We start from the raw sequence: 23,721 nt of genomic DNA on the forward strand, positions 1-23,721 counted from the left end.
CCAGGAAGGGGGTGAAACACCCTGGTCTTCAAGTGGTTAACGATAGAACATTTCCCAACTAGTAATTACACACACAACAATAATATATAAATATATATGTCGTGATCTGGGATCAGGCTCGGAGTCAAATAGCTGAAACAGCAGGCACGTTTGTAGTATTGAACAGGCCAGGTTCAATACACAAGCAGATGGTACGACTATAGGAGCAAACAGAAACATAGTCAGTGATGACAGCAAAGTCAGTAGCCAAAGGTATGAGGTTTAAAGTGGAGAGCAGTTAGAGTGGTAAGTGAATCAGTAGTCAAGGGTCGGTACATGAGTAGAGGTGAAAAGGACACAGGGTAGCAGTAGCAAGGCAGCTGGTGGGACCGTCCTCCACCTAAGGACGCCGATGTTAGTGGGGCCGTTGCCAGCCCTGCACTGCCCAGCCCTGCACGTGTTCCGTCACGGCCGGGACTGAGCTCCGTCCGCGCTGCTGCGCAGGCGCGCCGTATGGCGCCGCCCACTCTCGGACAGGGTCCGGCATCATCATTGCGCAGGCGCGCCGCGAGACTCCGCCCCCTCACTCGGCCGCCGACATAAAGCCGCGGGCCACTGATTGATCGGCGTCCCACTATTGTGGAAGCAGGACGCTGATCAAAGCAGCCCCCTCCTGCTCCTTGCGAGGATCCAACGAACGGAGTGCAACAGAGAACCGACGCTCCCTCATCCCTGGGGTCAGCACAAGCGTAAGTACCAGGCTTCGGCCATACCTATTGGAGTGCTACTAAGTCTCCAACTCAATGCTAATTGATATCCTGTGAGCTGTCACAACTCCTTACTATTGCACTGCTGATGTACAACTCATACCTATTGAACTGCTAATTCACAACTCCTACCTATTGAACTGCTAATTGATATCCTGGGAGCTGTTACAACTCATACCTATTTGAACTGCTAATTTATAACTCATACCTATTGAACTGCTAATTGATATTTTGTGAGCTGTTACAACTCCTTACTATTGCACTGCTGATGTACAACTCATACCTATTGAGTTAGCTGCCCTGGACTCTTCCACATCACTGGATCTTTCTTCACTACTGATTACCTTTAAAACTCATTCCTTGGGTTTTTTAGGCCCATTCTGGTGTGCATTTTCCATCTCCTACACTCTGGGTACACATGCCCATGGCCCGTTTGACACCCATGCCGAGCATTTGTTGATCTCACACTGAAGGGACTATCTCCCTCCCCTCCTGATGAAGCACCCCTTGGCGCAAAACGCGTTGAGTCCACAAGCTATGCTTCTCTAGCATTGCAAACCAGTTATCACCCCTATAGGCATTGTTCCTTGCATCCGAGGTTTATTAACTTAACCATTATTATGCCTTTTTGTTGCCATGATGTTTTACCTTATATGCTTAGGTCCATGACCATCTAGCTAAACCTCGTTCTGTGCTATTTAGGGGGTGATAGGAGGTTTTGTTCCTCTGAGGTGTACGTGTTTTTATACCATTCATGCATATCCAATGTTTTTTCTAAATTACTTGTTTAATAAATGTATACTTTTTATATGCTTTTGAGACTGAAGTTTATTGGACTTGTTCTTTCTGGAGCCTCAAAAAAACCCATCTTTCTCTGTCTATTCCTCATTACTAATCAACCAGGGGTTGGCTTCCAGAAAGGGAGGCTCTGTGCATCACCAAATAACCCTTTTCTTCTATAAACCATTACACAACTACTGCAGTGATGACAGCCTCTATCAATTCCTCGGGACAGTTTTGGCATCTTAAGTGGTTGTCTCAAACAAAGGTCTATTAACCAGAGCATGTATGTTTCATAGCAGCAGACAAGGACCCATTTCATAAAAAATTTAATTACCGCAGTATATGCGAGCTGAAAGACACATAAGAGTGCAATCTCACTACCATGCATGCACCTGCCACCATTTCATCTTGCTTTCGGTCATCATTCTGATTTAGGTCTGTTAAACCAGACATTTACACTTATCAGATGTATGCCACCTTCCTTGCCTTGTATACAACCTTGTATACCACCATAGCTATCAATCTTCTCCTTGAAAAGAAACCAGTCTGCATACCTACTCAAAAAGTATACTGCTACTACCTAGCTGGCAGATATTCAGACACTGCAGGCACACTTTGAACGGTATTATCAACCTGGCATTCCTTCAATGAGCTGCTATGTTGTATTAGCTTCTTAAATGTGGCCACGCATCCTTTTAGTTGTCTGCAAGATAGCATGGCCCTAGTGAATTTGCAGCAGCAATAATTAATCAGGGTTATTGATTTAAAGGAAACCTGTATTGAGAGAAATATGTAGCTGGCATTGCTGATGTCCTTTTAAGAATACTAGTTTAATGGCTGCCATACTGATGCTTTTTCAGTCACTGACCAGGAACAAATTACATAAATACAGATTAAAAAACTAGAGTGAAGTCAGAACATCTCCCCCCATTTGTGTCACATGCTTGTAAACTCGTTGCACTATTCAAATATGATCATAAACAGACCTAAACCTTTTACAAATGTGCATGATCTGTGTATGATACCATACATGCAGCTTGACTGTATTATAGTAATTAATGGAAAATGTTCAATTGGGTTTTAAAGCAACAATGTCACTAAACTGCTACAGCAAAATAGTTTTCTGTGGTTTAAGTGAATTCTTGAGTCCCTACTTTTAAAAGCACTAATATCTTTCCTGAGAAATCCCTTTCCAAACCAACTGTTTTACATAAGTGGGAGCAGATTATGGGCAAGGAGCTTTGCTTTTTTTTTTCCACCTAAGTCACGTAGTCAAAAGACCAGTTATTTGCACAAGTGCACTAGTCATAAAGAGAACCAATTTTAAATCTCTTGAGCTTCCTCCCACGTCTTTTAAAAAATATTTCAAACCAATATAGTAGCAACTCTAAAGTGCCACTATGGAATTATATGATCATATTAAAGAAGTTAAATGGACAGCAGATCTAGGACATGTACCAGAGCCAAGAACTGGAACTAGTTCACAGTAGTGACATAAGGATCAGCAAGAGGAACCTCTTAGTGCAGGGGACCAGGAGCTCTAACAAACCCAGAGTGTCATTTTCTAAAGCGACTTCGGGGAACATTTATTTCATTAGAGCAGCACTGGGTGGCCCTGGTATGCAGGAAAGGTAAGAATTAACTCACTTCTTTCCAGGAAAACATTTCTCTGTTTCAGGTTAGCGACATGGTTGCTTTAAAACCCAATTGAACCTTTTCCATTAATTTCTATGATGCAGTCAAGCTGCATATACAGTGATACATATGGTTGTGGTCTGGGGGTGTTTTTACATCCTTTTGCTACAGCAAGGCTTAAAATTCCCTTTGCTGCAGCACTCTGGAGAGTCAGAGCAGAGAGTCTATAGTAGCTGACCAGCATAAAGATCATAAAACCATAATTTAGTATCTACACAACTGAAACATACTATAGTCATTCATATATAAAAAAACATAATTTGTTTCCCAATGTGTTGCCCTTATAATGATACAATGCCTTACATCACCACAGCCATTCAAGATCAGTTTATTTATATACAATGTCCATACAATTCCATGTCATGTTTCAACAATCAATGTAATTTGTATGCTTGATAATATCTGATGACATGTAGCTCATTCCCAACGTGTTTGGCTGTACGCTTCTTCAGGGGATTTTAGGCAAATCTTTGCGGAGCATATATTCGATAACAAGGGGCCATCCAACATCAAGGTAAACACTTCTCCTCACTTCCAGACCTCGGTGGGACCACAATGGGATGCAAAAAAAGAAAGGGAGAAAGAGCCCAACAAATACATACCACTACTCTAACCTGATCTTGGAAATTGTAAATTCACTTCAGCAGATATAAAGAAATATCCCAGGAGCTGTGGCCAGGGACTCCTTTTTACTTTACTTCTTTTTGATTGAGTAAAGAAATATGTACTCTTTAGGAAGTGATCAATTCAACAAGATGGTCTTCTATGCAACATTAAAACCCTGATCTGAATAAAGTTGTAATATTTGTTTTACTAAACAAAGGCCATGTAAAAAGGTATAATGAAAGGTAAACTTCTCCAAATAACAATCAAAGATAATTACTTAACTGTATATGCCTTTGGGGTTTGGAATAAAAATAATGCCCTATAAAGTTCATGACAGGAATTTAAGTCTGTCAACATGATATAGCTTCTATGCCTCTCTCTGGGTAGGTAATTAACAGCTCCTAGCTCCAATTATGCAAATGCAATCAACACCTGGTTGCGACTAACAGATTATGTGGATTGGAGCAACATTCACCATATTTATTCCCAGATAATTTTTGTACAGGTCATTCTGAATTAATAAAGCTGGTTGGATGACCAGTGAAATGCCTTCAAGAAAAATACAGCAAGTCCAGTTGCCTTGACTTATTTTTTGACAGATAAACTAGTATTATGTAAGTTTACTGACATTTTTTATCCTGAATAGTGATCTAATTAAAGTGCTTGTTCAGCCAAAACTTTTTTTTTCCTAAACTTTGGATAGCGCAGGGAGAGATTAGAATCCCTGTGAAGTTTTGAGGTTTTTTTCTATTAAACGTTTCATTAAGAAAGGCAGAATACAAAATATATAAACAACAGCATAAAGTATATATGTTTTGTATGTACAAAGATACAAAACAAAAACAGTAGTACAGGTCGTTGAGCCAAATCAAAGAGTAAATCAGTAACTAATATTCGATAAGGTGAAAATTAGAAATGCGGTCAGTTTGGGGCATCTAGGGCCCATTTGAAGAGTAACCCTAGGTACGTTAATAGTCTTAAATAACGTAGAGACATAGGATGACCTGCACAATAATTCTAATCAATCATCGTCAGAGTCCAAGGCAGTTGTACGGGAAACTTAGTATCTGCCGTTACAAGATCAGTCTGAAAAAAGAGGCTCATCAATGCTAGAGCTGCAGGGAAAGTCAATCACAAGCATTAAGAGGAGGTAGTCCTAATAGCCAGATGTACAAAAACACGGAGGGCGGGGACAAGACCCTGTGACGTTTGTATGCTGTCTCTATCCCCATTTGGTAGATCCACCTGACCTCCTGGTGATCATTATCAATTTTGTCACCAGAAGAAGAGGTGAGGATAAGTCCTTTAATGGAGACACATATTTAGATGATAACTGTCTAAGAGGGGAATACCCCTTACTTTGTTGTGTCTCTGAGCCAGAACATTAAGACAAATATCCCCAACAGGACAGAGACAACAAAATATACTGACAAGAGTTTTATCTCCACTCTACCCTATTGAAAACTAAAAAAAAAAAGATTTGGCTATACATACACTTTAACAGTGCTGATTATGTTTACTGAACATTGAATAAAGCATATTTGGATAATGGTAGTCATAGAACTTTAAATATGAAGACAGAGCTTTGACAAATGTTAACTTTAAAGTAGGTAGGGATGCCCTTGTATGCAGTAATACTATTGTACAAGATCTGAATCCTTAAAAGAAGGCTACTTTAAAGAAAGATCATATTACATTATACCACACACAGCGGAACACATAACACCCACAGACTTGTTGTACATAGGAGGCAGTTGCACTGGCACCTGTTGTGCTCCTGTAAAGAAATTGTTGACATTAACTACGAAATCCAGATATCCTGGCAGAGCAACTCATTCAGCACTCAGGGAATTTCATATATCAGTGCTGGCAATGTCTAAAAGATCAAACTAAGCAGGCATATCAATCTGAAATAAACACCAACGGTTCTACCGTGCAGACTGTACTGGCGCCACATAGGCCTTCAGTAGCCTAATCTTATATCCTCTCATGCCTCTGCCAATTTTTTTTATGTTTAGTACATCCGAGACAATACTGCTAATTTTGTATATATTGAGAGCACACAGGGTAGCTTACAGTTAAAATTCAGACACACTCAGGCTGAACTATTTTGTGATCCAAAGAGAAAAATGGCACTTATTATTGCAAAAACTCAAACATCACACATTGCCTCTATTGTATTTTTTATTGATCCTATATATGTCACACAATCCTTAGAATGTCTTTATATATTATGGACAAATCTTCTAATTGCAGCATTCTATACCAATCAGAAATTACATAAAAGTTGAAGTAAACCACTGTGTGTTGAATGAGTTACCTTAATGTGCAAGAATGCTCAGCATACCTTACAACATGTCCATTTCTCCAGCGCCGTGCAGTGAATCCTCTGTCCCCCACTTGCTCCCACATAGATATTTTCCAATGATGGCTCTACATGACTGGATCCTGGCTTAATCATCACAGGCATTTAACCAGTCTGGATATGTGTCATTATCAGCTATGTATTTTGTCACAATGAAGGTCTTATGTAATCTGCACCATAAAACTAACTAGTGTAAACTAATGAGTGTAGGTCAGTAGTTTGGGGTCCTTCAACATACTTCACAAGAAATCAGCATGTGCAATTTAAAGCAATCAGGGATTTCAGATTATGGCCCAGAGATCTTGGGTTTCCACTTCTACGGTTACTACTTTGTCCTGCTTGTCTGGGTGTATCCAAGCCTTTTACAAACAAAAGCAAGTGGCAGTAGATATATGCCACACAAATTATAAACTTTAATTCTGATTTAAGGTACTTGAAAGCACTTTTAAGATTTACTTCCTGAGTTTAGTGATGCCATTCCTTAAAGCTGAACTCCAGCCTTATCTTCATTCTTGACAATTGTACAAGCTCCTCTTCTGTATTGAAATAGCTTACTCTGATTTTACTGCACAGCGTGTACTGCACAGCTTCTCGCAGTATAGATTAAAAGCTGCAGCAAGCCAGACAAAGCCAGCATCATTTCTGGGCTGGAGAACATGCAGCATCTTCTAGCTCAGTCCTCCTCAGCACGATTGTCCCTGCCATGCCTTTATATGTATTGGATTTCAGTTCACTTCACTCATGTTACATGTGGGTATTACCTAGGGCAGTCTGCATGGCTGTTGTTCTGCCACAATAGTTGTATAAAATATGACAATTCATAGTCATAGTCAATATTCACATTAATGTGAAATGATAATTTTTATAGCTAGTGCTTCACTTCTCCTTGAATCCCCGCTGCATACAGACGGGGGAGAGCAACGGCCATCCAGAGAAAAAGATGCAGGCTGTGCTCTGTGCGTGGCTGAGCGGCGGAGGATCTGTACACATCAGTGATATCTACAGATCCTCTGTGCAAAGCAAACGCTGGAGCGATCATCTGATCACTCCAGTGTTTGTAAATAACTGGGAACACATAGTACTATGTGTCCCCAGTTATGAATGAACAGGAAGTGCTTTACATCACTTCCTGTTCATACATGAGCGATCATTTTATCACTCCAGTGTTTGTAAATAACTGGGGACATATAGTACTATGTGTCCCCAGTTATGAATGAACAGGAAGTGCTTGACATCACTTCCTGTTCATTAATGAGTTTCTGAATAGGATTCTCCACATTCAGAAACTGGGTGATAGTAAATATTTTCTGAATGAATGGGAAGCCTCTGTACTTTCCATTAATTTAGAATAGACGCTGCAGCTGTTTAGACCCTAATATTTCCCCCGAACCCCGAAAACAAATACAAAATAATACAAAATAAAACATCCTGGAGGCGGGGTGCATGACATCACACGCGCGGCACTGGGTGACATCACACACCTGTTGGGGTGGGGCATGTTTTTTGTTCTTGCCTCGGGCGCAAAAGGAGCTAGCTACAGCTCTGATCCAGACCTCATATCCCACACATTCTAACCTCTGATATACAGTATATAGCAGAACTATACACTCAACCCTCTTAAAATCACTGGAACAAGAAACAAGATGAAGATGTCAATACAATGGAAAAGATATAATACATTTTCAGTATATTACCTCTGTGGACTAACTGTGGACTGACAGCTAGGAACTCTGATACACCCTACATGACACGATTTATGTGACACAGTGACACAGCATGACATTAGACATTGCACATTCATGACATCATATGACTTCATGGCCAGTCACTTGCCAACTGATACTGCCAAGAGGACAAAGAAATCAATAAAATTACCCACAGGAGAAGGCATGGTCAAACATCTGTAGAGAGAAGACAAAGAAATGTTGACAAGTAAAAGAACTCTGAATGTTTACTATTTTGTCTTTTTTAAGAACAACTTCTGGTTATGAATGAAGTCATTTAGATTGTTAGGCTGTTTATGTGACATCTGGGAGAACTGGTTATATAAAATAAATATGATTAACACGCAGGAGATTCTAGTCTAAGAGCTGAACTGCAGCACTGTTGTAATTTAAAGCAGTGAAGCATTAAATCTGCTCCTAGGGTTGCACAGATACCAAGACAGGGGACAACCCTGTCTAGTGCCTTTTAGGATGGGGAAATGATTCGATATGTGTCCCGCACATCTCACCGAGGCTGTCGGGTTGGAGTATAGAGCAGTGATCCAGGTACAGAATCCTGACCCAAAGCCCCACCTGTTAAGAATGTAAAACGTCTGATCTTTTCTAATCGAGATTTATGGAAGGGTGCAGTCTAAACGTTCTAGAGGCATCATTAAATTTCGATTCAAGGTCCTGTAAAAGGGTCAATTTCTGTTTATTTAAGGTAGAGGCTATACGGATGCATGTTCCCCTTAAAACTGGTTTATGTGCTTCCCAAAGTGTGACGGGTGAAATATCTGGGGTTGTGTTATGAAGAATGTATTCCTGTATAGCAGCTTGTATGGTTAATTCGTTAGACTTGTCAGCAAGGAGAGAGTCATTCATACTCCAGGAACGATCTGTATGGGCCGACCAGAGAGAGGAAAACAAAAGGGTTACCCCCAGGTGGTCAGACCACGAGAACGGGACTATACGTGACTCGACCACTGTGGGGAGGGTGGAGTGCGAAACAAAGAAGTGATCGATTCTGGAGAACGAATCATGTGGGTTTGAGTAGAAGGTGTATTCTCTGGAGGAAGGGTATAGTTCCCTCCAGCAATCTATTAGCAAATATTGCAAAAGGAGTGTACGAAAAGCTTTGGGGTTTTCAGTTGACGGTGTGTTTGTATTTGACCTGTCTAGACTCGGGTATATAGTTGAATTAGAGTCTCCACATAAGAGAAGAGTGCCTTGTTGATGGGTACTAACGACTGCCAGGAGGTGTTTGAAGAAGGGGAGTTGTTTGGAGTTGGGTGCATAGTAGGTGACTATGGTGACTTCGCGATCGCACAGTGTACCAATGAGGACAAGGTAGCGCCCTGAAGGGTCGGGGATCTCTTTGGTGCAGTTAAATTGTGTGGAATTCTTGAAGCCTATCAGCACACCTCTATGTTTAGTTTGGTCATTGGCCATGTATATTTGTGAGTAATGAGGGTGAAAGTAGCGGGGGGACCATGTTCCCCATGGTCCCTGTGTGTGTTGTAAAGTACCCGCCGCTCCAAGCTCACTTCTGTGATGGACTACAATCTCAATACAAATTAGTAAACTAATTGTGGTATTGTAGTCCATCATGAGAGCGAGCTTGGAGCGGTGGCAACTTTACAACACACACAGGGACCATGGGGAACAAATGTAGCCACCATCCAGATGGAAGAACAGGGTCAGCACATGTTCAGAGATGATTTGAGTGATTTACAAAGCTACATTTTTGTTAATAATTAAGGTACTTGAATGCATTTTTAAGATTTAACTCCTGAGTTTAGTGTCACTTTAAGCGAATAAAGAGGCATTTTAAATGGGATGCTCCTAATGGCTATTGCTAAAGCTCACACCTGTAAATGAATAGTATCTATAGGCAATCATTCTTTTTTAGTATTGGAATGAGTCAGGCATGGATAAAAGCTCTGTCAGGTTTTTGTTTTCCCTTTGTTTCCCATTCGGGGGATTTCCCTTTACCTCTTGTTTTGTAAAAGGAGATTTTCCCAAAGTGAAATCCTGAGCTGTCACCAGAACAGGTAACTCCATTTGTAAATTTCCCCTCCTGTTCTGCTATCATCTGTAAACTTTTGGCTTTCCCGTCAATTTTTGTCTCAGTGACAATGGCCACTACAATAAAAAGGGTGAGTCATCTCTGCAGGGACACAGACAGCATCTAACAAGGGTTCTAACTCTTCCACACTTTATCCCAAACTATAAATCAAAGTTTTGCCTATAGACACCGGTGGGCATAGACGAATTAATGTGTACATGGATAGAGAACTGGCTTCCAGGACGGATACAAAGAGTATCGATAAATGGCACCTTCTCGGATTGGGCTAGGGTCATGAGCGGCGTTCCACAGGGGTCTGTGGTGGGCCCCATGCTGTTTAATCTATACAATAACGATATTAGGGAGGGGGTAAACAGCCATGATTCAGTGTTTGCTGATGATACCAAAATCGGGAGGGGAATAGTCACTGAATCTGACAATATAACATTACAGGGGGATCTGGATAAAATAGGGAAATGGGCAAATACATGGCAGATGAGGTTTAATGTAGATAAATGTACAGGTGTGCACTTTGGGTTTAAAAACAAGAAAACGGATTACACACTAATGGGAGGTCCCCTCGGAAAGTCCGAAAGGGAAACAGATTTTGGGGGTCATTGTAGACCACAGGCTGAAAAATAGCTTGCAGTGTCAGGCAGCGGTAAACAAAGCAAGTAGAGTCCTTTCCTGTATTAAGAGGGGAATGTTTTGCAGGGACAAGTCCGTAATTGTGCCACTTTAGAGATCACTGGTTCGTTCTTATCTGGAGTATGCGGTCCAGTTTTGGGCACCAGTGAACAGAGGGGATGTCCTTGAACTGGAGAGGGTCCATAGGAGGACAACCAAAATCATAAAGGGGATGGAGGGCCTGAGTTATGAGAACAGGCTACTAAAATTAAACATGTTCTCCTTGGAAGTAAGGAGATTAAGGTGGGACATGATTCTCATGTACAAAATGTTTACCGGGGATAGTAACATTAGCAGCAAACTTTTTACGATTAACTCGATGACAAGGATGAGAGGCCACCACTTAAAATTGGTGGAGAAGAAATTTAAACACAAGGGGCGAAGGGGTTTCTTCTCAGTTAGGTCGGTCAAGGTATGGAACTCACTGCCACATGCTGTGATTTTCGCTGAGAGTGTAGAATCATTCAAGAGGCGACTGGACGATTTCCTCAGGGACCGTAATATACAGGGGTACAAGTACTCTTAAAATTGAGAACACACAGGGACCTATACATACTACACACCAATAGGACCATACACACATATACAAATAGGTTGGACTTGATGGACATATGTCTTTATTCAACCTCAAATACTATGTAACTATGACACACTTGAACTTTCTAGCACTGCAACACCTCTACTGGGTTTCCACACATTTGCAATAATATCAATAAAAAAATGCAAAACGGAGAATGAGCTATAATGCTGCCATTTGTGTTGTATTTTATCATGTATTTATAATATTAAAAATGGTTCTTCTCTTCCACATTATTTTGCTCTCCTTATGTGTGTTGCTGTCTTTTCCTTCAGCTGGTTAGTCCTTTCTACTGCCCTTCTACACATTTACAATCTTAACTGCAAATGCACCCGAGTTTAGGCAAACCTCTTGCAAAATTAAAAATACAAAAAAAGGTTGCCCTGCAAAGCAAAGATATTGTACATATTTGTCCAGCTGCCTGTGCTGCTTTCTTCAAGAGCGAAATTCCCCAGAGAATTCTCTTCATCCAACAGACTTCCTGGTCCCCCCCAAGTGCTATGGTTCCTTCCACCAGCCCCAATTTCACTACCCTGTCCTGCAGTGATGTAGGTGTGCTGAAAGGAACCTCAGCACTCGGTGGGGGACCAGGAATCTGACACACCAAGAAATATTTCCGATGAAATAGATGCTCTGGGCAATATAGCTATTGAATCAAAGAAAGATCAGCGGCGTGGGCAAGTGGAGAGGTAAGTATAATATCTCTTTTTTTTATAGGGCAATCTATCTTAAGCTTTATTAGTTTTGCAACAGCATTGCTTTAAGGACCTGATCTTTTAATGTATAAAGATAAAGCTGATGTCACACTGGTGACTAAAACCCCTTTACAAAGCAGAAATGCATACAAGCTGCATAAAAAAAGTTTAAGGACATGCTTTCACCAGGAAGTTGTGGTAACTCACCATGCATGTTTTGGTACATTGCAGTGCTATTAATTTTGAATGGCATCCAAAGCACCTCCTCAATGCACCTGCATTTAATACAATGTTGTGAATCACTTTGCATAATGTGCAATTTTGTGTTCTGCGCTGAAAAAAAATGCAGCATGAGGGCGCATTCATGCAACCACGCACTGCATTGGGGCACATTGCATTAGCCAGCCTATTCAAAACTAATGGGACTGTATTGCACCTCACTGCAGTAAAATTTGCGTCATGCTGCATTGGGTCATGCACCACTTCACAACACAACTCTACATCTGTTCAGAGCATGGCTCTGAATGTGAGTGGATCAATGCACCTATCTCTAGCACTATTGTGCCCACAGGTTACATAACAGGAAAGTAGATGGTAAACATTATGTACTGCCTAGTGGAGTATATACTGTATAACACTGAAGTTTTGCTGTCTTTTAAATAACTCAGAGCTATGTAAGTAACAATGGCACTACTTGCTTTCTTCCTCCTTCAAACACAACATTTGTGATTAATGAGATTTTTATTTTTTATTTTTTAAGAAGTGTTGGCCTCGGGACCTTTGCTGTCATCTAAAATGACAAATATTCTTGAAGCTAATATGTATTCATGATCCAGCTGCCAAATGATCTCCTGCATTCCTGACTGGTGGATAAACATGTACACTCATATCACATGAGCTTGCATTAAACAGACACCCCATGTGTATCAATATCCCATCAGAACAACAGTGAACGTACATAAAAATATAACCCAGCCAGTGGGCTTTCATATAAAAAGTCTGAGCCAGGGGTTCATGCTTTTGTTACATGCTACCGTAGACACAGGTCCACCACACAGGGAGGGACAATGTGGATGTGCAATTAAAAACTTCAATTTCTTTATTTCAACTGAGGATTCTCACAACCTGCAGAAACATAAGCTTTTCACAGGCTACATTACAGCAGGAGTGTTTACAGTCTGAGCACCACGTTCTCTTCTCCATACAAAATTGTCACCAAACCCACCCAGCTGCACCCACCAAACCCACTTCTGCATTCCCAGTACACCAACATGTTTCTCGTACCATTTTTGAAGTGTTGGAAATAACAAAAGGTATACACAATCAATCCTTATATTGTAAAGCGCTGTGCAAACTGTTGGCACTATATAAATCCTGTATAATAATAATAATAATAATAAAAATAATACTTCAGATCTGGCATAAAGGTCCCTGCTGTCACTGATTTGGAGGGATTGTCCCTCATTTGGAACCAGATACCTCTGTCCCTCTTTCCGGCTCAGTTGTCCCTCTTTTTGGACTCATGTAGAGATATCTATGAAAATTTTCTATTTAACTACCAACACTGATATTCTGCACTAAAACCTTTATTTTGCCTCTTAATTATCTTGTTTGCTATTCTGAAAAAAACAGTATAATGGAAAAGTAATGGTAAAAAAAAAAAAAAAACTATTCTGAGTTTAACCAATCATTTTTAGCATAACAAATTCTTTCAGAGGAACTTTACCTATATCTTAAAAATAAAATAAAATACACCTTTAGAAATGTTTAGTAATGACAATCTGCAAACAGATACTTATAGATAATTGCCGGCTTTTTATTTTTTGCATCTCATGTTTCTTTTCTTTCCCACTCTTCTGACAGTGGCCATTTTTACTAAGGGCAGCTTACTAGATCTCCCATTACTTCCCGAAACTCTGACACAAGTGACTAGGACATGGGACCATACACACCCTCTCAGGAGAGGAATATGCCTTTCCCCGAAATCTCGAGAGATTCCCTCCAATGCACTGCTGATGTAACCTTCCCTGGATGCAATGCTTGGGCACGATTACATCGTTTGTGCTAAAGCGGACCAGGAAGTAGAAAAAAAATTGATAGTAAAGTAAAAATATGTTTGTTTAGCCAATTAATGTAACATAATTTCATTTCAGCATGCAGAGCTGTATGCAAATGTGATTTTTAGTAAAAGGGGGTAAAGGTCCACTTTAATGGTTATCATAACTGGCGGTGTGTCCATTACCTAAATACATTTTGCTGAAAAGTGTCCCTATTGCTTATCTCAGAAAGTTGCAAAGTATAGTTACCAGGCCTAGAGGCCTGAGTGAAAACTAACAACTTAACCCAAAATACTGATGATGGCCCTATAACAGGCATTCTTAAAAACATTCAGTTCCCCATATTATACCCCTTTATACTCTAATCTAAAGTGATCTCAGTCCAAGCAAAATTTGGCTGATCCAACACAGATTGCTAGAATCAATTGATGATCATGTATGTTCATAATTACCCCAGTACATGTGCTGCTTTTAGATTTTAATTGGTTTAACTTGCTTTAATGTGATTTCATGGCAGCTTTGTGGTTCTTGGCGCTCACTACTTGTAGGAACAACATTGTATTTGCAAGCTTCTCTCCTTAATATACTCAACTTGTTTTATTTATTAGCTAAAAGGTCTCCAAAACAAGAAGTTGTTGATTTGGAGTGAGACTCTAAAAAGCTTAGTTACAGTACTTAGTACTTAAAGTGACATTAAACTCACTCGACTGTAGATCCTTAAATCATCTCTGAATTGGTGCTGACACTGTCCTTCTTTCTGGAGGGTGACTACTTTTGTTCCCCATGGTCCCTGTGTGTGTTGTATAGTAGCCACTGCTCCCAGCTCACTCCTGTGATGGACCATGATCTTGATACAAATTAATACACTAAACCTGAAATCGTAGTCCATCATGGGAGCGAGCTTGGAGTAGTGGCTACTTCACAACACATGCAGGGACCATGGGGAAGAAAATTAGCCACATTTGAGTGATACACAAATAAGCTACATTTTTAAAAGTTAAGGTACATGAATGCATTTTTAAGGTTTAGTGTCACTTTAACTTTGTTAAATAATTAGATTAAAAAAGATGTGTGCTTATCAAATTCAAAGTTACAAAAACATCTTCTGCCCTCGGAAACTCTGGCATATCCAGACAAAAAAAACATTTTTGAAGTGCTGTCTTTTTGCTTTAGGTGGTAAAAATATTTCTTCCTAATGGCATATAAAAGATTCCTTACAAATGCTTTGTGTTTTTTTGCTCTTTTTTTTAAGCATTTAACTATTTTTGAAAAATCTACTATACATTGATCAATTACTTTGAACTGGCGAAAAAATTTAAGATATTTGGTCAATTAAAAATGTATAGGATACACAATGGGAGGGATGTTGACAAGGGCATTAACTACAAAAAGATGTGTTGTGTCTTTTGCAATGTCCCAATAGCAAGCCTCTGTTTTGCTCATAAATTGAGACCTAGTAGTAAAGAATGGAAGCCATCTGGAGGCTTTAAAATGCTCTTGTTTGAGGTTACACGGGGCTGAAGACTCTTTCCCCACCCCATGTGACAGTGCTAGTCAGATGTAGGGAAATGGAGTCCACTACATGAAAAAGTACCTGTTTTTTCTCACTGCTAGAAGGAAAGGTGAGTACATGTTGCTGGGGAAGGGAGCATTAAAGCAAACCTGTTGTTTTGTCCTGAATGGTAAAAGCACAAATACACTTTGAATTAAATAGTTTTTCAATAATTTTCTATTTATATAAGAATACCTTTGTGAGTAAATACATTCAGTTTAGTTAGTCTTTCATTTTAAATAATGTTGTTTAATTTAAGTAACCTTTTTGCACTCTTTTTTTTCACATAGTTACATAGTATTTGAGGTTGAATAAAGACACTGCTCCATCCAGTTCAACCTTTGTGTCTCTGTATGTGATTGTGCATGTGTGTGTGTGTGTATATGAATCCCTGTGTGGTCTAGTTTTCAAGAGTACCTGTACGCCTGTATGTTGTGGTCTTTGAGGAAGGTATCTAAATGCTTTTTTAATATATTCTTTGCTGATACTACTGCTTGTGGCAGCGAGTTCCAGATTTTAACCGCTCTAACTTAATACATGCCCCTACACCCCTTGTGGTTAAATCTTTTCTCCACCAGTTTTCGGTGGTGGCCTCTAGTCCTTGTTACGGAGTTTACAGTAAAAATGTATGGCAGATGTTGCAGAGGAAATGTACTAAACATTTTGCACATCAAACTCATGTCTCCTCTTAGTCTCCTCACTTCTAGCGTGAACAAGTTTAAATTTAGTAGCCTTGCCTCATAGCTTAGATCCTCTAGTCCCTTAATTAGTTTAGTTGCCCTTCTGTGGACTCTCTCCAGCTCAAGGACATCCTTTCTGTGGATTGGTGACCAAAACTGGACCGCATAATCCAGATGAGGCCGAACCAGTGATTTATAAAGTGGCAAAATTATTGCCTTGTCTCTACAGTACATTCCCTTTTTAATACAGGACAGGACTCTACTTGCTTTGTTTGCCACAGCCTGGCATTGCAAGCTATTGTTCAATCTGTGGTCCACTATGGCCCCCAGATCTTTTTCCATTTCTGACTTCACTAGTGGAGCACCCATTAATAAGTATTCCTCTTGCCTGTTTTTGACCCCAAAAGGGCATTACTTTACATTTTTCAACATTAAACCTCATCTGCCATGCCATGTAGTTGCCCACTCCCGTATTTTATCCAGGTCCCTCTGCAATGCTATAGTGTCTAAGTTTGTGTCTATTACCCTCCCAATTTTAGTATCATCTTCAAACACGGAAACATGGCTATTAACACCTTCCCCGATATCGTTAATAAACAGGTTAAACAGTATTGGGCCTAGCACAGAACCCTGAGGCATGCCACTCTCAACCATAAGCCAATCTGAAAAAGAGCCATTTATCAATATTCTCTGGACGCGGTCCTGTAGCCAGTTCTCTATCCATGTACACACCATTTCATCTACGCTCATAGATCTCAGCTTGTGTACTAAGCGTTTATGTGGTACCATGTCAAAAGCTTTGGCAAAATCCAGCTATACCACCAAAATAAATTCAATACCTCAGCCTTCTCCCTATCGTTTGTAACTAATCTCCCGTTTTCGTCTTTTATCGGGCCGACCTGCTCTTTCTTTACTTTTTTACTGTTTATATACTGGAAGAATTGTTTACTGACTTTTTACTGACCTTGGCAATATGCTTTTCATAATCTATTTTAGCCGCCCAGATTTCATGTTTACATCTCTTGTTGCATTCCTTGTAGATCTGGATCGCCAATGCAGTCCCCTCTATCTTATATTTTATAAATGCTATCTTCTTTTCTTTGATGTATTGTTTTATAGTTTTATTTAGTCATGCAGGCTTAGGTCTTTTATTTTTGTTTCCCAATGGTATGCATTTTGCAATAGCATTGTGTAATGTGTTCTTAGAAACAATCCCACTTCTGGTCAGTGTTCGAAATATGTTGTCCCAATTAGTGTTGCATACTAGGTGACGCAGCTTATGGAAGTTTGCCTTTCTGAAGTTTAGTGTTCTTGTCAGACAAACACACTTCTCTTTTCTGTACCCCACATTAAAAGTAATCATCCTGTGATCACCATTACCCAATGTATCCCTAATCGTTATGTCCCCAACAAGGTCCGCATTATTAGAGATTATTAAGTCCAGTATTGCATTCTTCCTGGTTGGGACATCAACCATCTGATCCAAGAAATTGTCCCTTATATTTTCAGGAAATTGGTGTCCAACACTGAACTGCATATTGCATGGGCACACTTAGGATTTAGCATAGCCCACAAGTTTTTCTAAGTTTGTCATCCTCTAGCAGAAAATATGTATCAGGTACCTGAATGGAGACCCAACTGAGAAGCGGGCTACCCGTGCACCCCTCGTCCCCCACCTCTGGAGGTGGTAACAGGGGATGTAAGGACGGAGAGATGCACAGGTGGCTGGTCGGTTTTCGTAAAGGCGCTTGTGTGCGTTAGACCAGCTGGTGAGTCTGCAGGACCTTGATAACACAGAGACCTCTTGGAACCAGATTAGGCAACAGGTGTGGGACCAGTAAAGCACCGGCTGGACGAAGTGACTCAAGGTTCTGGTGGAACGATGCACCAAGTGGCAGGTCAGGAGCGAAGTCAGGTTCAAGCCGAGGTCATACATGAGAAGCAGAGGGGATTGATTTGCCAGGTAAGTCTGCCATAATGTGCTAATATGATGTCCATGCTAGCACATAACAGCCAAAAGCTCCTATGCACAACATATTAGCCCATTATAGCAGTGTTATCCAGCGATCCCCTTGCCATTGCTTCCATCTGCGTCCCAGTCTTCTTCCGGGTTCCGATGCATCAGCTGCTTGTTTGGCTGTGCCCCCGATAATATAACTCCCGCACATGCACACAGCACTTCATCTTGGCATGCTGCGCACACGTGACTCAGTGTACAGGACAGACATTTTTACAGTCTCTTCTGCCATAGAATGCTTGTCGTTCATAATTTTTGTGTTTGTTTATGTTTACTTCCACTTTAGAGCTAGGAGCCCTCACACTGCTTGGCTTGCAATAGCAATAACAAGGGATGATATAACTTTTTATTTTGAGAGGTGTTGCTATATATTATAATATATATTTTAATAATTTAAAAAAAACAACACATGCAGAGATGTGAGATTGTCTATGGTAACCACATAATCTAGAGTCTTGTAGATTGGTTAGGCTGGATTTGAGCTTCAGCAGATCACTCCACTCCTCTGTACTCATAACTACTGTCCCCTTACTAGCAGAGGTATTGCCGGAAGGATTTTGCAATTTGGCTATAAAACCTAGAACTGTTCTGCAATCATGCCATCTGGTGACAGAAAATAGAAACTGTTTTCTAATTGATACATATTGTAAAATGCAAACTGTTCAACTGGCACTACGTAATTTCATTTTTGTTTCATATTGCCCTGTCACCTCCCCCCTTTCACCCCATGGAGCTATAGTTACATAGTAGTTAGTCAGAACACAATAGCCCAGCGGGACAGTCATCCATCCATGCTGTTCATCAAGGGTGGAGGAATCTGTTACATTTTTCAGTGAGCTTTACTCACTGCATGTACTGAGCTGTGCGGAAAAATGCACACATGCTGAATAATTTCACACAGCTCCGTAGTGCGCAACATATCACACCAGTGTTTTGGTGTGAATGGGGCACATAGAAAGCAAATATTTTCTGTGTGCCCATGCAGAGACCTGTGTTTTACATGTGCAGAAAAAATGCAAATCTATGTTCATGGTGTAAATGAGCCCTTAGGGCCTGTTCATGCCATAGCGTCACTCTAAGCACATGGGATATGTATGTTTAGCTCACACTATTGGAAAGCGCACTGCATCACATGCTAGGTGCACTGTTTCGATGCTTTGGCCTTTATTTGAATTACCCCACACCTCCTAATAAGCATGAGTTGCAGTGCAGCAAAACGTGCACTACCGCAATATTGTGCATTGCAGTAAAAAAAAGTAGTGCATGTATTCCTTTTTTCACTGCAACACAACACAAGGTATTGTGGTATGGCGCATTGCACTGCAACTCATACCTGTTGAGAGGTGCAATGGTGGGCCAATTCAAATGAATGGCAATGCAACGCATCCATGCATCTAGCATGTGGTACAGTGTGCTATGCAATAGCATGCGGTAAATATATGGATGCCATGCATTTAACGAAGTGCTATGGTGTAAACAGGCCTTAATGTTTTACAATATGTTCTGAATTTGTATTCATGTTTTGTTGACAATTATTGATCCATATTACCTTACAAAATTATATTTTTATCATGTATCTAAATTTTTTATGGTGCTTGCATATGTTTAGGTGCCATCTAGTGGCCATCTATGTGTATAATTTGGCTTTTAAATATGTAATTTAAAGTGACATTAAAGGATATTTTTTTTCCCCACATGTTAATGTCAGCACTTATCTTAAATGATGTCTTAAATGATCCGATCTTCCTCTTCTTTCCCCATGTTTTCATCTGACTCTCCAGCGGTGCAGCGGCTCTCCGATCCAGCGCTGACTCTCTGCTTGCAGGCACTTCCGATTCAGCGGTGTCTGCATGCGGGTGCACGCGTCCATACACTTACCTTGCGTCTCTGCTCGTCTCCCGGCCGAGAATCCGAACTGCACATGCGCCCGCCCCAAGATGCTTTGCGGCCGCAGGAGCAGTTTAGTTTTCTCAGACGGGAGCGAGCAGCCAAAACAAGGTAAGTGTAAACCGCTGTTAAAGCGTTTTTGTTTTTCTTACTTTTTGCCTATATCTACTGCTTGATAGCAGTAGATATAGGCAGCAAAAACGGAGGCTTTAGAACCACTTTAACGTTGTTATTGTCTCCCTTTCCTTTTAATGTTTTATGTTCACCTTTGCAAATATTGTTATTTCTTTATTCTGCTGATACTTTTTTATAACCATATTTTGCAATATTATTTTCGACATTTGTACTGATTTTACGTACTGATTTTAAAAGAGAAAAAATGGTTAATTTTCTCTCTTTTTATATATGCTCCTTCCTAATCCTACATTTTTCTTGCATTTGTGCATCTCTACACTCCCTAGACACATTTTATGTATCAAGGGGTGATGTAGGGTTTGGGTGGAGTAACATAATACAAATGTTAATGGCAGACTATTTAAAACTTCTGTAATCTCATCTGAAAATTGTTCCAATGAAGCAGAAAGACATACAGTATAAGCAAGTTTCATGTCCCTTAAAGGAGGAGAGGTTGCCCTGTGTCACTCTACCCTTTTCTTCAGTTATTCCCATGTTGGACTCAATATAGGGAGACACAGGCAGGGATTGGCAGCTATTTTAGATGGTCAATTTATTTCCATTTTTTTGTATTTACCATCTGAATAAATTTAGTGTACACTTGGCTGCCAGCCTACACTTCTTGTTCCATTGCACATATGATTTTCAGTGGATCACCCATGCTGTTATCATTTATATAAGAACATCTCCCCCTCTTTTTTAAGGAGGGTAGACAACATTGCTTGGGATTTTAGTGCAGCAGAGTCAGTGCTGTCAGCTCACTACAGAAAGTTAGATTTCCAGCCTCTCCCACGGCTCTTCAAGTTCCCCCTTATGCCACCGCCGGCCCTGAGAATGGTCACAACTAGGTCTTATTTTCGGGGTAGGTCTTTTATTTTAGCAATTCCCAAAAATAGTATTAGGTCTTATTTTTGGGGTAGGTCTTATTTTCGAGGAGACATGGTATCTATCTATGTTTTCTCTTTATTTAACCTCCTATGGTGCCTCATTACAGCTTTGATTAGCAGTATGGCAGAGGGTAGTTTCCTTTGATGTCCCAATACCACTTTTTTAAGACAAAGTACGAGTATTTTCCCTCATGTGGCATTTTTTTTTCTAAAACAAAACAGACTGATGATTTTAGGGCAGACCATCTCCGCTGCTGGGCCCCCCAACCTTCATCCTTCTCCCGGCCCAGTCCTCCCCTGTCAGTGGGCGACGGGACCCCCCAGCTTCTAGCCCTGGGGCGGGCACTCCAGCTGCACCGCCGGTAGTTCCGCCCCTGGGACTGTTCGTGTCTGTGCCTGCGCCAGGAAGGAGGAGGTGATAAAGAACTGGACAGGCACTGCCAGGGACAGCTGGCTGCCGAGGTTCCCACGAGCGCGGGAACTCAGCAGCCAGTGCGGTTTAAAAATGTAAGGGGCCGGTATCGGCCTTAAGAATCGGGGCATTTTTATGAATACAAGTACTCTTGAAAATGTCTGGTATCGGCATAGGGACATCCCTACTTCGATGTGTAGGCAGCTAAATTAACAATATTTGCAGGTGCTACAGTGTTTGGCTAATTTAGTATGCGGTGTAGATGTAGGCGTCATAACTTTACACTGTACTTTAGGCAATGCTAGATGGGCCAAGCAGTGCTGGACAGCTTGGAGAGGAGATTGTTCTCTAACAATCTCCTCCTTTGAAGATGAAACCACAACCGAGTTTAGCCTAGCCGTAGAAGAAGGCAGGCAATCACTAGTCCATTGGCCAGATAGAATTTGACCACCAGTTTCCAGAGGTTGTCCCTTTGATGCAAAACTCTCCTACCACTAGCCAATTTTTATCAATCCAAATTGATCAGCAGCAAAACATTTTTATTGAGGGAGAATTGGCCAAAATGTACTAGAGGAAAAAAAATACAGGCAGGTGATTTATTACTAAAATTAAAAGACCACAGATGACACATGGCTATTTCCAAACCTAAAAGTGACAAAGAGTACAGGCTGGGGCTTTACTTCAAGAATTAAAATACTTCAGAGGATATAGCAGTGCAATATTTGCCAGAAGCAGGATAGTTCTAATCATATATGATAGGCCTAACCAGTGTTTGCCTGATTTGTGTTCTATCTATGGGGATAGGGAGGTATGGTGAATGTGAGTGACAGCTTATAAGGTGGCTTAGGGGCACATTGTTCCTGCACTTACAATGGTTTTTTTTTCTTCAAAACAATGCAACAATGTGATGTGAAGCAAAGACAGCTCTATGTCAGAGCTATAAGAACCCTAAGCTTGAAAAAAGGCCCTATCAACATAAAGTACCCCCACCACTTTCCAAAAAAAAGATATAAAAGCCAAAATACCATCTTAAAAGTCTTTCAGTTTCCCCTAAAATAATTTCCCTACCAACATAACATTAACACCAATATAACCCAAAAATAAATGCAACCCCAAAATGTCTCCCCCAAAACAAAAGCCATTTAAAAAAAAAACATTTGGTATGGTCAGAACAGCAGCTAAAAGTGATTGCTGATCTCAAATCAACGGCAAAATAAAATCAAGGACAAAAAAAGTCCCCATTAATAAAAAAAGAAAAAAGCAGCAAAATGTTTGATTGCCCAATGAGCTTGCAATCAGAATTAAAGTACAGTTTTCTAACTGACCCTAATGTACCTATTTTGTTTTTCAGCTTTCCCTATGCTTTTCTTACAGCAGCTGCCAATACAGTGACGGCCTGCTCTGTGCCCGTTCTTTTATAGTGAGGGAGCCGGCTTATTAAAAAAAAAAACCCTTATTGGCACTTTGAAGCCTACTCGCCAGGCAGTGCATTATGGTTTTAAAAAAGTACTCCTGGTTGCATCTGCACATAAATTCAATGGAACCATGAATCTGCCCTGACACCATGGTTACAGCAAACCTGAACCTCATTCCTACTTCTCTTGAGCCAATATCAGCTTTCTGTCAAAGTCTATGGAGATTTTATAGGTAACATTCTTATGAAAGATACTTTATGTGGGATTTTGACTATACATTGCATTTCAGCTTGTCCTAATGCTGTAGATTTATTTCCAAATGATGTTAAATCACTTGAAATGCCCTCAACACATTATTTGTCCTGAAGGCTGAAGGTAATGTTCTCTTATATTTTAGCACTGGATATTCTTTTACAAAATGGTCAACACCTTCTAGTTCTTTGAATTAAGGTAGCTAATTCTATAACATTGGTTGTTTCTGGGTTTGCAGCCATAGCTTGGTCAACCTCCGCATTTGTATAAAGACCACATAATAAAGCATATATCTCTTTCCTCTGATTCAGATGTGTGTCTGTTAAATGCCCACAATTTTTCTTTAGCGTTGAAGATGAGCAGTCATTCCCAGTGTGATGTCCATGGCTCCAGGATGTTTTCTTCACTGTAGGATGCTGTGGTTGAGTCGTGTTACATTTTGGTTCCTTATAAATATCTTTCA

General features: G+C 40.4%; 1 protein-coding gene across 1 annotated transcript in view; it reads right to left on the reverse strand.

Annotated features, from left to right (window-relative positions):
* ZC3H12D (zinc finger CCCH-type containing 12D) overlaps nucleotides 1–23,721 on the reverse strand; it is a 43,580-nt gene that overhangs the window by 8,795 nt on the left and 11,064 nt on the right. The gene's annotated exons all lie outside the window — the stretch shown is intronic.

The sequence above is a fragment of the Nanorana parkeri genome, unplaced genomic scaffold, assembly GCF_000935625.1.
Source record: "Nanorana parkeri isolate BGI_ZX_2015 unplaced genomic scaffold, ASM93562v1 scaffold869, whole genome shotgun sequence".
NCBI lineage: Eukaryota > Metazoa > Chordata > Amphibia > Anura > Dicroglossidae > Nanorana > Nanorana parkeri.